The sequence below is a fragment of the Chiloscyllium plagiosum genome, unplaced genomic scaffold (genome assembly GCF_037043375.1).
Source record: "Chiloscyllium plagiosum isolate Xiang-an unplaced genomic scaffold, Cpla_swu_hap1 HiC_scaffold_6, whole genome shotgun sequence".
Taxonomy (NCBI): domain Eukaryota; kingdom Metazoa; phylum Chordata; class Chondrichthyes; order Orectolobiformes; family Hemiscylliidae; genus Chiloscyllium; species Chiloscyllium plagiosum.
This window is the reverse complement of record NW_028270144.1, coordinates 106923704-106937023: the sequence shown is the minus strand read 5'-3', so window position 1 is coordinate 106937023 and position 13320 is coordinate 106923704.

Sequence of the window (13320 nt, the reverse complement as noted above, 5' to 3'; positions counted from 1 at the left end):
GAACAGGGTGATTCGACCCAAAAACTCTGCTTTCTCTCCACAGATGCTGCCAGATCTGCTGAGCTATACAAACAATTTCTGGTTTTGTTTCTGATTTACAGCATCCACAGTTTTTTCAGTTTTCAACTATTTTAAGGGCTTGAGACATCTTCTCCTTTGTCCTTACCTCAACCAACAAACACAAGACCTTGTCATCACATGGGCTGCTACCACACCCCCCCCCCCCCCCCATTGTCAGCTACTAATAGTCCCCATTAGCAGCCATTTGTTCCCCTAGACTGACTTTTACCCACTCCTTTGTCTGTCCTTCTGTATTTCTCTCTCTTTAGGCTCTATCTCCAACTAACATTTACTCATCCCTCTCTCGCCACCAAATTCTGCACAAATACCAACCTTTTCATCGCTACCATCAGGGTGAAGAAGGGTTTCTCCAGCAATTTCTGTTTTTGTTTCTGATATCCAGTATCCGCAGTGTTTTGGGTTTTTGTTTTGTTTTATATAGCGATTTCCTTAAGTTGACCCTCCTTAGGTCGGTAAGTCTTGCAGAGGTCAGTGATCTAACCAGTTCTCTACAAAAAGAGCAGTACTTCTCTCAGATCTGTTGGCTGTAGCTATGTCCATGAGGGTGCACACATTCTATGCATCAATTGACCAATGCTACTGTTACTTTCTTTCCTGAGATTGACTTATGCCTACATTCATGTGAACTACTGGACAGGAGCTAAAGCAGACCATGCTTAGGCAATCTTTTCTAGTCCCTTCCTCGTACTAGTGAGGTGACTATATGGTCCTGAAAAAGGCCTTGCAGGCTGCCAAAACATATTTCTACATTCTTCCAGAGAGAAAAGACCCTATGGCCTCAGCTGCCTGTGCAAGTTTGCAGCTACAGCTAGCAGTGAATCCACACCTGCTAAGTTTGAATGACATGTGATAGAAAGGTGATAAACATGATTTCTGCATGAATTGGATTACAGTGACAGAGAGTTGCTTATTGTCAGTCTGACTTTCTATCCAGTGATGAGTGAATCAGGATGGTTGGAAATAGACCTGCATGCAGTAGGTGAGGATGTTTTCTATATCTAAGTGAGCTCTACATTCCACAGTACAGTGTTGATCTGCCTTCAAGACCATTAGATCTTAGATTAATTTCAGCTGCCCAGTTTTACAGAATCGGTCTTCATGAAACATGAGATTGGTCACATGGACAGCCCAAAGATCATGAAGCAAGGATTCTTTGTTCTACTGACATTGGGCCATTAGAAACACGACATAATATTTACATAGAATTAAGTTTATGGTTTACATCTGGTTGAAGACATCCCTTATTTTCAAATGTTGTCTGATCAACTTTTCGTTTAGTTTCTGCCACGTGGCAGGACATTTCTGTGCTGTTTTCTAGGTCCAGGATAAGCCTGTAGATATTGGATACGCGGCTGGATTCACATCACACAGATCACCCAGGATTTCTCATTGCCATCTGACTAGACTTCACTTCAGCCATCACACTAATACTTGACATTTTACAGTACCTCTTAGTGAACCACTTGCCTTCATATCAACCACCAGATTTCTTGCCTCAAGTAAGTTCCCTCTGTAGACTATTTTCTGAGGCTGCAACTTGTAGACTCGTAATTCCGCAAACCAAACTTCACAATGGTAGTTAACTTCTCTGCAGCACCTCCTCAATATCAGCTACATATTGTCAATTTGCTGTTTAACTGTTTTATCAGACAGTGGAGTTTTGTCAATCTCTTTTGCAGCATCAGCTCCTAACATCACAACTTTAATTTTTTTACATACAGGCATAATTAAGGTTTCTGCAATGGCATGAGGCTTCTTTGATTATTTTCCAAGCTCAGCCAATAGTTAACTAGCTGCTTGAGCTTTATCTGATACCCGCACACACTCCGTTAGATGTTGGGTCTGCTTCATGTTTTGTTCTTTCAAGCAATTGAAATACTGAAGGTCTTTGTTCACAAAAGCTCAATATTTTGGCTGCAAATGACATTTTAACTTACTTGGTACCATTGAAGAATTTGTCAATTTCTCCCTGCAGATGAAATATCTAGGTAAGAGGCAAACAGCATCTCCTCCATGAAAATCCAAAGACCACGACACATTCTGTGAACAGTTCTTGTTCTATTTTCTTTAAAAGTGAGTGAACATCATTGCTTGATCACTATGGTCTTTAGTAACTGTTGGGGAAAAGTTAACATTATTTGCCTGGAAGCCATTTTCCTGGTTCGGCTGAGAGTTCCATTTTGTGTCCTCAGCCAGAACTTTGCTGGTTATGCATTCCTTACTATGAGGTAATGTGAAAGGTTGTCCTTATCTTCCTTCTCAAGATAGTGCTCCTTCCTTTGCTGAATGATCAGCGCAGGCTGTAGAACCAGTCAAGCTGACATAGACTTTCCCATTAGTCCCTCTGCCTTCTCTAGTTATTGCCTCTTCACGGTTATTCAGCCAATTAGGGATATCTCTGCGTAGTATTAGCAATCTGTGTAACAAGAGCAGGTGGTGATACCATTTGATCTGTCCACTTGTGGAATGCATAATAGTGCTTTAGTTTTGAACTTAATGACTAACCTCTAATTTAGTACCAACTTGTAAGTGTGCCAAACTGCGTAAATAATGGTCAGCTCCTAGCTGTTTTCTCTATATAATCCTGTAGTCTCCTGATGTACTTTGGAATAACACCGAGCCACAGTTAGGACAGTGAATTCCCCATGATATATCGTGTAATAAACTAATCAGTTTGCAAGGTCCGAGTCTCGAGAGCTTCTTCAAGAATTACCAATCATCTCAATTTGGCTTTTAGTCACCTGTGTTTAGAATGTTCACATTTTAGAATCAAAGACTGATACCTTGCTTTTAAATTGATTATTAATTTTCAAGAGTTTTATGAGTTATAATTTTGGTTGAATAGAATTTTGTTTGAGATGAAATGTCTTACAAAGATTTTTGTTACCTTTGTACAAACTTTCACTGCACATTTGGACATTTCTCACCGACACCAGTGTGCCAGCATACCAGTTGAAAACTACTGCACGAAATGACTAGGTGTTCTGAGTCCTAGACATCCTTTATTTTATTTTGATTCCAATATACAAGTTTGGGAGGAACACCCCATGCCAGTTGGAAAATCAGTCCTGTCAGCCTTGCAATAGTTCATTGTTTTTTCATCTCAGTGTTTCCTTCTCAGGCTCAGATGTCAACTTGTGTGCCTGGCTTCACCCTGTATAATGTATGCTATCCACTCATTGACCTGATCATCCCCAGTAGAGATGTGATGAATCTATCTGTGCATCATGCCTTGAACATCCTTTCTCAATCACCCCTTCAGCATTCTCTGGTTTTCTTTGTAAATTGTGGAGTGGAGCAGCTAACTGTGTAAAGCCTTATATGAAAGTGCTATAATAACCAACTAGATCAAGCATCCCTGCAGTTCCCACTCCGTCTTAGGATGGATCCACTTCTCTACTGCTTAAACTTTTTTCATTGTCAGTGGTAAGATCTTCCTTGGTGACAAAATGTCCACGATACCACACATTTGGTTTGGAAAAGTTGGCACTTCTCTGATTTGACTTTCAAGTTAAACTGCAACAAGAGGGTTCAGAGGGTGTATAAAATTTTACAACCGTCTCCTCAAATGTCAAACCAAAGGTGATTGTCCAGATACACAAGGAGCAACTTCAAATTAAAAGCCTTTATCCACCACACGCATAAAGGTGGCAGGGGCTTTACAGGGTTCAAGTAATATTCTCACATATTAATAAAGCTCATCATGCCTGTCAGAAATATTGTCTTTTTAATATTTTCTTCAGCCTTGGGTATCTGGTTACAACTATGGGCTAAATCAAGACTGCAGGTAAACTTTGGAAACTCGCAATGCTTCCTCAATCATAGGTAGAGGATAAGCATCCTTATGAGTCTTTGTGTTGAGTGCCTGAGTAAATTACAGAGGTCCACCTTTCTTCCTCATGAGGATTATGGGAGGGGTATACAGTCTTGATGGCTCTCAGATGATATCTTTCTCGAAGACTTCTGCAGTTAGTCCTGGACTTCCTCACAGTGATGGGGTGGGATGCAGGAGTAAGGAATTTTCACTGGACGGCCATCTTTATTCACAATTCAGTCATTATCATCATCATCTTTATTGAAAGTTGTCCCGCTGTTGATGTGAGTAGGAGAAAACTGCCTCCCCAACTAATTCCATGGTGTTATACAGAAGAATTCACTTTGAATGCATGGAGCCAGGTCAAAGACCTCTGAGACCCATATGCTGTAATCTACTGTTCAAAGCAGTTGCCACACATGCTTTCCAAGGATCCCCAGATATTTCTTAATACATCTGACCCTAACAGCATGAATTTTCTTGAATTTCTTACTTTCACTGGAGCATTGATTGGATTATGAACTACCAGAAACTCCAGGCTATGAAAAGTGTGAATGAGGACATATAGGGTGAGCTCCTTGTAGCCATGATAGGGCACGTCTGATTCCTGCAAAGCAGAAACCCGGATAAAGAGAAGGTCATCAATCAGTGCACACTCTCAGCAAGATGCTCCCAAAAAATTGGTAATGATTAACATCTCCATTCCTATTTTGTTGACACTTCTACCTTGCAAAATTTCATGCTTATTGTATGGCAAATCTCTAACATTCTATAGAAGACAGCGACTCTTCCAAAAGGAAACTTTTCCCACTCCTGGCTTTCAGTAGGAGGCCCAACATGTTAATTTAAGCGGATCTCCATCAGCTAGTGGCAACTGTGAAGGAAGGGACTGAGCACAGCAGCTCGAACAGTTCCACAAAGTATCCAGCAGGAGGTGGTGATAGGTTTTTGAGGACAGTAATAGCCTGATACATTACATTTACAGAGGTTTTAGAGTACAAGTGAGCCAAAGGGAAGGATCTGGTCTCCGTATTTCTGAAACTGGTGAAGTTGTTCAACAGTATCATTCTCCTGGAGCCCTCTTTCAAACGACTAGAGAAGGGCAGCTGAAGAACCATCTGGCAGAAGCAGTCGGGGATGGGAACATCTGAATGGAGTTGAGAAGGCTTAATAGTGATAACCTTAATCGTCTCACTTTGACAGATGAGATCACATCACCTAGATCATGGAAAAAGGCTATATATCAAAGGCCATAAAGGAGGCTACCATCAGGGGAGTGACTGTTGGTGTGGATGGAGATGTAAAGCTCAGGCTGAACAGACAGGTAAAATAGATTTCTGTTCACCAAGCACAGATCCACCTCTTGCTATCTTACCTCCACAGTAAACCTTGCAATCAATCCCACCCAAAGGATGCTCCAAGGTGGTATTGTGATTGTGAAAGGGCTTGGCACTTCAGACCAGACTGCTATCAGCAACCATGGACAACAGGCACAGGGACCCCATATGGTACAACGGCCTCTCCTTCTCACCAGGTGACTGATTGAGTTGGGGGCTGAAAATGTGTTGCTGGAAAAGCGCAGCAGGTCAGGCAGCATCCAGGGAACAGGAGAATCGATGTTTCGGGCATAAGCCTGTCTGACTGCAGTTAATAAAGAATAAAGGACGTGTTATCACATTAGACATACTTTATAACCCAGAAGACAGTTAGAAGGAAATTAATGATGGGGTTGATAGATAATTTAAGGAGATTAGCAATGGTAAGATTTTTAACTTCAGGGGAATGTATTCTTATATGGACAGGAAATGACAAATATTTGTGGTCAAACATGAAAAGGTCCTTAGAACACAACTAGGACTAATCCCTTAATAAAGTTATTGCCTGTCTAACAATGAAGGATACATTGCGGCATTTAGCTATGCATGATGAAGCAGGACAAATATGCGACCTGAAGATAGGAGAACTCTTGGGAACTAGTGTAATTAGGTTCACATTGAAAATAGAAAAGAAGAGACAAAGATAAAGGTTATCAAATGGGAAATTAACTAATTTCAGTAATATGAAAGGGAAGTGATCCCAGATTAATTGGTTTGAAAAAAATTGGCATTCTAAACAGCAGACCTCTAGAAAATACATTTCACCTCAATATAATGTGATCAAAGATCAAGGTTTTGTGGATAAGTAGATGGGTTAGATCAAAATTAGATGTTGTAAAATCAACATGTAAAAATGCAGCGAAAATAACAAGTGGCAACTGAAAATTATAAAAGATATGGAAAGAAACAAAAAGAGAGATTAGTCAGACAAAGAATCAGTAGTATGATGGATGTTATGGACCAGACCAGACCCCCTCAAAATATTTTAAAAAGGTAACCTAGACCCTAACTTTTTCTTATTTTAAAGGCTGATGTGAAATGGGTGTGATGCAACAGGCCAAACCACTCAGTTCTAAGCAAAACTGAATTTACTTAAACACTACAATTGAATTATGAAGAAAATGAAGCAGAATTTATAACTATTGGAAAACTTGACTGACCCTATACAATAACTGTTACTAATGAACTGTTCCAATGCAGTAACATCCTTTAAAGACACTCCTTGGCAAAAACGTAAATTCAAATACAGATTGTTACAGGCAGGAGGGAACAACATCCAGAGACAGATTTCAGAAAAAGGTCAGAGGATTCCTTTACTGAAGCTTGCATCTCCTGGATGCCAACATCTTGTAACTGCTGCAGATAAAACAAACTAGAATAATCCTGAACTAGGAGATCTGGCTGCCTCCTTCCATTGTTAACCTACAATGTTTGGTACCACTGCCTTTATGACCTCACTTCAAAAAAACCAAGGACAAAATAACCTTGTTTTTTTAAAGTGTCAGCATCGTCACATGGTTTAAGCTTAATATTTGGATTGGTGCAGCCATAGCAATTTTCAGTTTCAGCCAATTCAATTTGATTGATCAGAACTCTACCACCGGACCTAAGGTAAAAGGCAGTTAAGATGATGAAAAACTATTTAATCTGATGAAGAATCCAGAAGAAGGGGGACACTATTGTATGAGCATGATCATCATAAAGCCTCCCATTGTCACTTTAGAGTAACTAATGATTGGCAATGAATGTGGTCTTACAATATTATAGAAACATAAAAATTAGGAGCAGGAGTAGACAATTCAGCCGTTTCAGCCTGTTCTTCCATTCAATATGATCTTTCCTCATCATCCAATTCAGTACCCTGTTCCCGCTTTCTCTCACTTTGATCCCTTTAGCCCTAAGAACTACTCTTTCTTGAAAACATTCTATCTTTTGCCCTCAACAGCTTTCTGCAGCAGAGAATTCCACAACTTCACCACTATCTGGTTTAAATAATTTGACCTCACCTCAGCCCTAAATGGCCTGCTGCTGATGCTTCAGTCACCTGGAATATCCTTCCTGCATCTATTCTATCGAGTCCTGTTAGAATCTTATAGGTTTGTGTAAGATTTCCCTTCATTCTTCTCAATTCCAGTATAGTCCTTACCAATCCAGTCTCTACGCATATGTCAGTCATACTGTCCCAGGAATCAGTGACAGTGGGGCCAGGGACCATAATTCAATTTGTTTTAAAATAGTGATGGAAAAGGATAGACCAGATCTAAAAGTTGAAGTTCTAACTTGGAGGAAGGCTAATTTTGACAGTGTTTGGCAAGAACTTTCAAAAGTTGACTGGGGCGGTGGGGGGGGGGGGCAAATGTTCACAAGTAAAGCAACAGCTGGAAAGTGGAAGCCTTCAAAAATGAGATAACGAAGGGTCCAGAGACAGTATGTTCCTGTTAGGGTGAAAGGAAAAGTTGGTAAGTGTAGGGAAAGCTGGCTGACTGGAGAAAAAGGATTCTGGGTAATCCAAGGTAGAGGATGGGAAAGATTTCTGGCTATAACAGCTGCTTCTTTTTTGAGGTATTTTAGGTGCTAGAGGCGATTGCCTTGAATTCCAGGAGCAGCAATTACTGTTTCATGTGCTTGTTACATTGTTTTGGAACTTTGGGGGAAAAAAAACTCAAAACAACAGCATTTTTAAAAGGGAGAAGAAGACAAAGGAAGCACATGGTGAGGTCATTGCAGGAGAGAGAACATGCACAGTTACTGACTTTGCTGTTTGAATCCATGCATCATTGGACATCGGAGTGCATCTGGGAAAATTAACAAACAGTGAAATTCACAACTGATCTTGGAGGAACTGTTGAATGAAGTTCACCGCACAGAATCAGATAAGTTAATCGTTGTTTTAAGTGTGGCCTACAGAGAATCTGCAGTAGTGAGTAGAGTGGGTTCTTTCTTGATTTTATGTTTTTGGAGATATGTCTCTTGATTAATCTTACAATATAAGCCATAACTATTAATTTAACCTGGGGCAGTGTTTGTAGAGGAATAAGATGGTGTTAATTTCTGGGTCTGTAAATTGTGAAGGAACAAAAATAGCCTTTAATAGAGAGATATGTATTTCTTGTCAGATGTGGGAGTTCAAAGAGAGTTTAAGGGTTACTGCGGATTATATCTGTCATAAATGCTGTTGTCTGTGAATCGTATCAGATCAAATGGATTGGTTGGAGAGACAGTTAGAAGCAATGAGGAATTTGCAAAAGCAACAGTATCTGATGGATGGCAGTTATAGGAAGGGGGGAAGTCTCAGATACAGTCACATAGATGGGTTAACTCCAGGAAAGGTAAGAGAGGTAGGCAGCTAGTGCAGGAGTCTTTTGTGGATATACCCATTTCAAACAGGTATGCTATTTTGGAAAATGTAGGGGGTGTTGGATTCTCAGGGAAACGTAGCATGAACAGCCAAGTTTCTGGTACTGAGACTGGCTCTAATGCAATGAGGGGTACATTAGGTTCCAAGAGATCAATTGTGTTAGGGGATTCTGCAGTCAGAGGTACAGACAGACGTTTCTGTGGCCAGCAGCAAAACAGCAGAATGGTGTTTTGCTTCCCTGGTGCCAGGATCAAGGATGTCTCAGAAAGAGTGCATAATGTTCTCATGGGGGAGAGGGACCAGCAAGAGATCATTGTCCACATTAGAACCAATGACATAGGAAGGAAAAGTTGAAATTCTGAAGTGAGATTACAGAGAGTTAGGCAGAAATTTAAAAAGGTCCTCGAGAGTAGTAATATCTGGATTACTCCTGGTGCTATGAGCTAGTGAGGGCAGGAATAGGAGGATAGAACAGATGAATGCATGGCTGAGGAGCTGGTGTATAGGAGAAGGATTCACATTTTTGGATCATTGGAATCTCTTTTGGGGTAGAAGTGACCTGTCTAAGAAGGACGGATTGCACCTAAATTAGAAGGGGACTAATATACTGGCTGGGAAATTTGTTAGAACTGCTTGGGAGGATTTAAACTAGTAGGGTGGGGGGTTGGGACCCAGGGAGATAGTGAGGAAAGAGATCAATCTGAGACTGGTACAATTGAGAACAGAAGCGACTCAAACAGCCAGGGCAGGCAGGGACAAGGTAGGACAAATAAATTAAACTGCATTTATTTCAAAGCAAGGGGCCTAACAGGAAAGGCAGATGAACTCAGGGCATGGTTAAGAACATGGGACTGGGATATCATAGCAATTACAGAAACATGGCTCAGGGATGGACAGGACTGGCAGCTTAATGTTCCAGGATACAAATGCTACAGGAAGGATAGAAAGGGAGGCAAAAAGGGGAGGGGGGGGAGGAGTTTTGGTAAGGTATAGCTTTACAGCTGTGCTGAGGGAGGATATTGCCGGAAATACATCCAGGAAAGTTATTTGGGTGGAACTGAGAAATAAGAAAGGGATGATCACTTTATTAGAATTGTATTATAGACCCCCCAATAGTCAGAGCGAAATTGAGAAACAAACTTGTAAGGAGATCTCAGCTATCTGTAAGAAAAATAGAGTGGTTATGGTAAGGGATTTTAACTTTCCAAACATAGACTGCGACTGCCATAGAGTTAAGGGTTTCGATGGAGAGGAATTTGTTAAGTGTGTACAAGACAATTTTCTGATTCAGTATGTGGATGTACCTACTAGAGAAGGTCCAAAACTTGACCTACTCTTGGGAAATAAGACAGGGCAGGTGACTGAGGTGTCAGTGGGGGAGCACTTTGGAGCCAGCGACAATAATTCTATTAGATTTTAAATAATGATGGAAAAGGATAGACTAGATCTAAAAGTTGAAGTTCTAAATTGGAGAAAGGCCAATTTTGATGGTATTAGGCAAGAACTTTTGAAAGCTGATTGGGGGAAGATGTTCGCAGATAAAGGGACGGCTGGGAAATGGGAAGCCTTCAGAAATGAGATAATGAGAATCCAGAGAAAGTAGCGTATAGACAGGATAGGTTGAGTGAATTCTTAGAAGAATATAAAGGAAGTAGGAGTATACATAAGAGGGAAATCAGGAGGGCAAAAAGGGGACATGAGATAGCTTTGGCAATAGAATGAAGGAGAATCCAAAGGGTTTTTACAAATACATTAAGGACAAAAGGATAACTACGGAGAGAATAGGGCCCCTCAAAGATCAGCAAGGCAACCTTTGTGTGGAGCCGCAGAAAATGCGGGAGATATTAAATGAGTACTTTGCATCAGTATTTACTGTGGAAACGGATATGAAAGATATGGACTGTAGGGAAATAGATGGTGACATCTTGCAAAATATCCAGATTACAGAGAAGGAAGTGTTGGATGTCTTGAAACAGATGAAGGTGGATAAATCCCCAGGACCTGGTCAGGTGTACCCTAGAGCTCTGTGGGAAGCTAGAGAAGTGATTGCTGGGCCTCTTGCTGAGATATTTGTATCATTGATAGTCACAGGTGAGGTGCCGGAAGACTGGAGGTTGGCAAACGTGGTGCCACTGTTTAGGAAGGGTGGTAAGGACAAGCCAGGGAACTACAGACCAGTGAGCCTGACATCGGTGGTGGGCATGTTGTTGGAGGGAATCCTGAGGGACAGGATGTACATGTATTCGGAAAAGCAAGGACTGATTAGGGATAGTCAACATGGCTTTATGCGTGGGAAATCATGTCTCACAAACTTGATTGAGTTTTTTGAGGAAGTAACAAAGACGATTGATGAGGGCAGAGCGGTACATGTGATCTAAATGGACTTCAGTAAGGCATTCGACAAAGTTCCCCATGGGAGACTGATTAGCAAGGTTATAGCTCACGCAATAACGGGAGAACTAGCCATTTGGATACAGAACTGCCTCAAAGGTAGAAGACAGAGGGTAGTGGTGGAGGGTTGTTTTTCAGACTTGAGGCCTGTGACCAGTGGAGTGCCATAAGGATTGGTGCTGAGTCCTCTACTTTTTGTCATTTGCATAAATGATTTGGATGTGAGCATAAGAGTACAATTAGTAAATTTGTAGATGACACCAAAATTGGAGGTGTAGTGGACAGCGAAGAGAGTTACCTCAGATTACAACAGGATCTTTACCAGATGGGCCAATGGGCTGAGAAGTGGCAGATGGAGTTTAATTTAGATAAATGTGAGGTGCTGCATTTTGGGGAAGCAAATCTTAGCAGGACTTATACACTTAATGGTAAGTTCATAGGGAGTGCTGCTGAACAAAGAGACCTTGGAGTGCAGATTCATAGCTCCTTGAAAGTGGAGTCGCAGGTAGATAGGATAGTAAAGAAGGCATTTGGTATGCTTTCCTTTATCGGTCAGAGTATTGAGTACAGGAGTTGGGAGGTCATGTTATGGCGGTACAGGACATTGGTTAGGCCACTGTTGGAATATTGCGTGCAATTCTGGTCTCCTTCCTATCGGAAAGATGTTGTGAAACTTGAAAGGGTTTAGAAGAGATTTACAAGGATGTTGCCAGGGCTGGAGGATTTGAGCTATAGGGAGAGGCTGAACAAGCTGGGGCTGTGTTCTCCCTGGAGCATCGGAGGCTGAGGGGTGACCTTATAGAGGTTTACAAAATTATGAGGGGCATGGATAGGATAAATAGGCAAAGTCTTTTCCCTGGGTTCAGGGAATCCAGAACTAGACAGCATAGATTTAGGGTGAGAGGGGAAAGATATAAAAGAAACCTAAGGGGCAACCTTTTCACATAGAGCATGGTACATGTATGCAATGAGCTGCCAGAGGAAGTGGTGGAGGCTGGTACAATTGCAACATTTAAGAGGCATTTGGATGGGTATATGAATAGGATGGGTTTGAAGGGATATGTGCTGGGTGCTGGCAGGTAAGACTAGATTGGGTTGGGATATCTGGTCGACATGGACAGGTTGGTCCAAAGGGTCTGTTTCCGTGCTGTACATCTCTATGACTCTAAGTGATTGTTGTGACTCTTGCTGAGATAGTTGTATCATTGATTGTCACAGGTGAGGTGCCGGAAGGCTGGAGGTTGGCTAATGTGGTGCTGCTGTATAAGAAAGGTGATAAGGAAAAGCCAGGGAACTATAGACTGGTAAGCCTGACATCAGCGGTGGGCAAGTTGTTGGAGAGAATCCTGAGGGTCAGGATTTACATCTATTTGGACAGGCAAGGACTGATTAGGGATAGCTTTGGCTTTGTGTATCAGAAATCATGTTTCACAAACTTGATTAACTTTTTTAAAGAAGTAACAAAAAGGATTGATGAGGGCAGAGTGGTAGATGTCATCTATATGGACTTCAGGAAGGCGTTCAACAAGGTTTGTCATGAGATACTTGTTAACAATGTTAGATCTCTTGGAATACAGGGAGATCTAGCTATTTGGATACAGAACTGGCTCGAAGGTAGGAGACAGACGGTGGTCATGGAGGGTTGCTTTTCAGACTGGAGGTCTGTGATCAGTGGGGTGCCAAAGGATTGGTGCTGGGTCCACTACTTTTCATAATTTATATAAATGATTTGGATGTGAACATAGGATGTATAGTTACTATGTTTGCAGATGACATCAAAATTCGAAGTGTAGTGTTCAGCAAAGAAGATTACCTCAGATGGGCCAATGGGCTGAGAAGTGACAGATGGATTTTAATTTAGATAAATGCGAGGTGCAGCATTCTGGAAAAGCAAATCAGAGCAAGACTTATACACTTAATGGTAAGGTCCTGGGGAATGTTGCTGAACAAAGAGACCTTGGAATGCAGGTTCATAGTTCTTTAAAAGTAGAGTTGCAGGTAAATATGATGGTGAAGAAGGCATTTGATATGCTTTCCTTTATTGGTCAATATATTGAGTATAGGAGTTGGGAGGTCATGTTGCAGCTGTACATGACATTGGTTAGGCCACTTTTGGAATATTGCATGCAATTCTGGTCTCCTTCTGATAGGAAGGATGTTGTGAAACTTGAAAGGGTTCAGAAAAGATTTACAAGGATATTGCCAGGGTTGGAGGATTTGAGCTATAGGGAGAGGCTGAATAGGCTGGGGCTGTTTACCCTGGAGGGACAGAGGCTGAGGGGTAACCCTGCAAAGGTTTA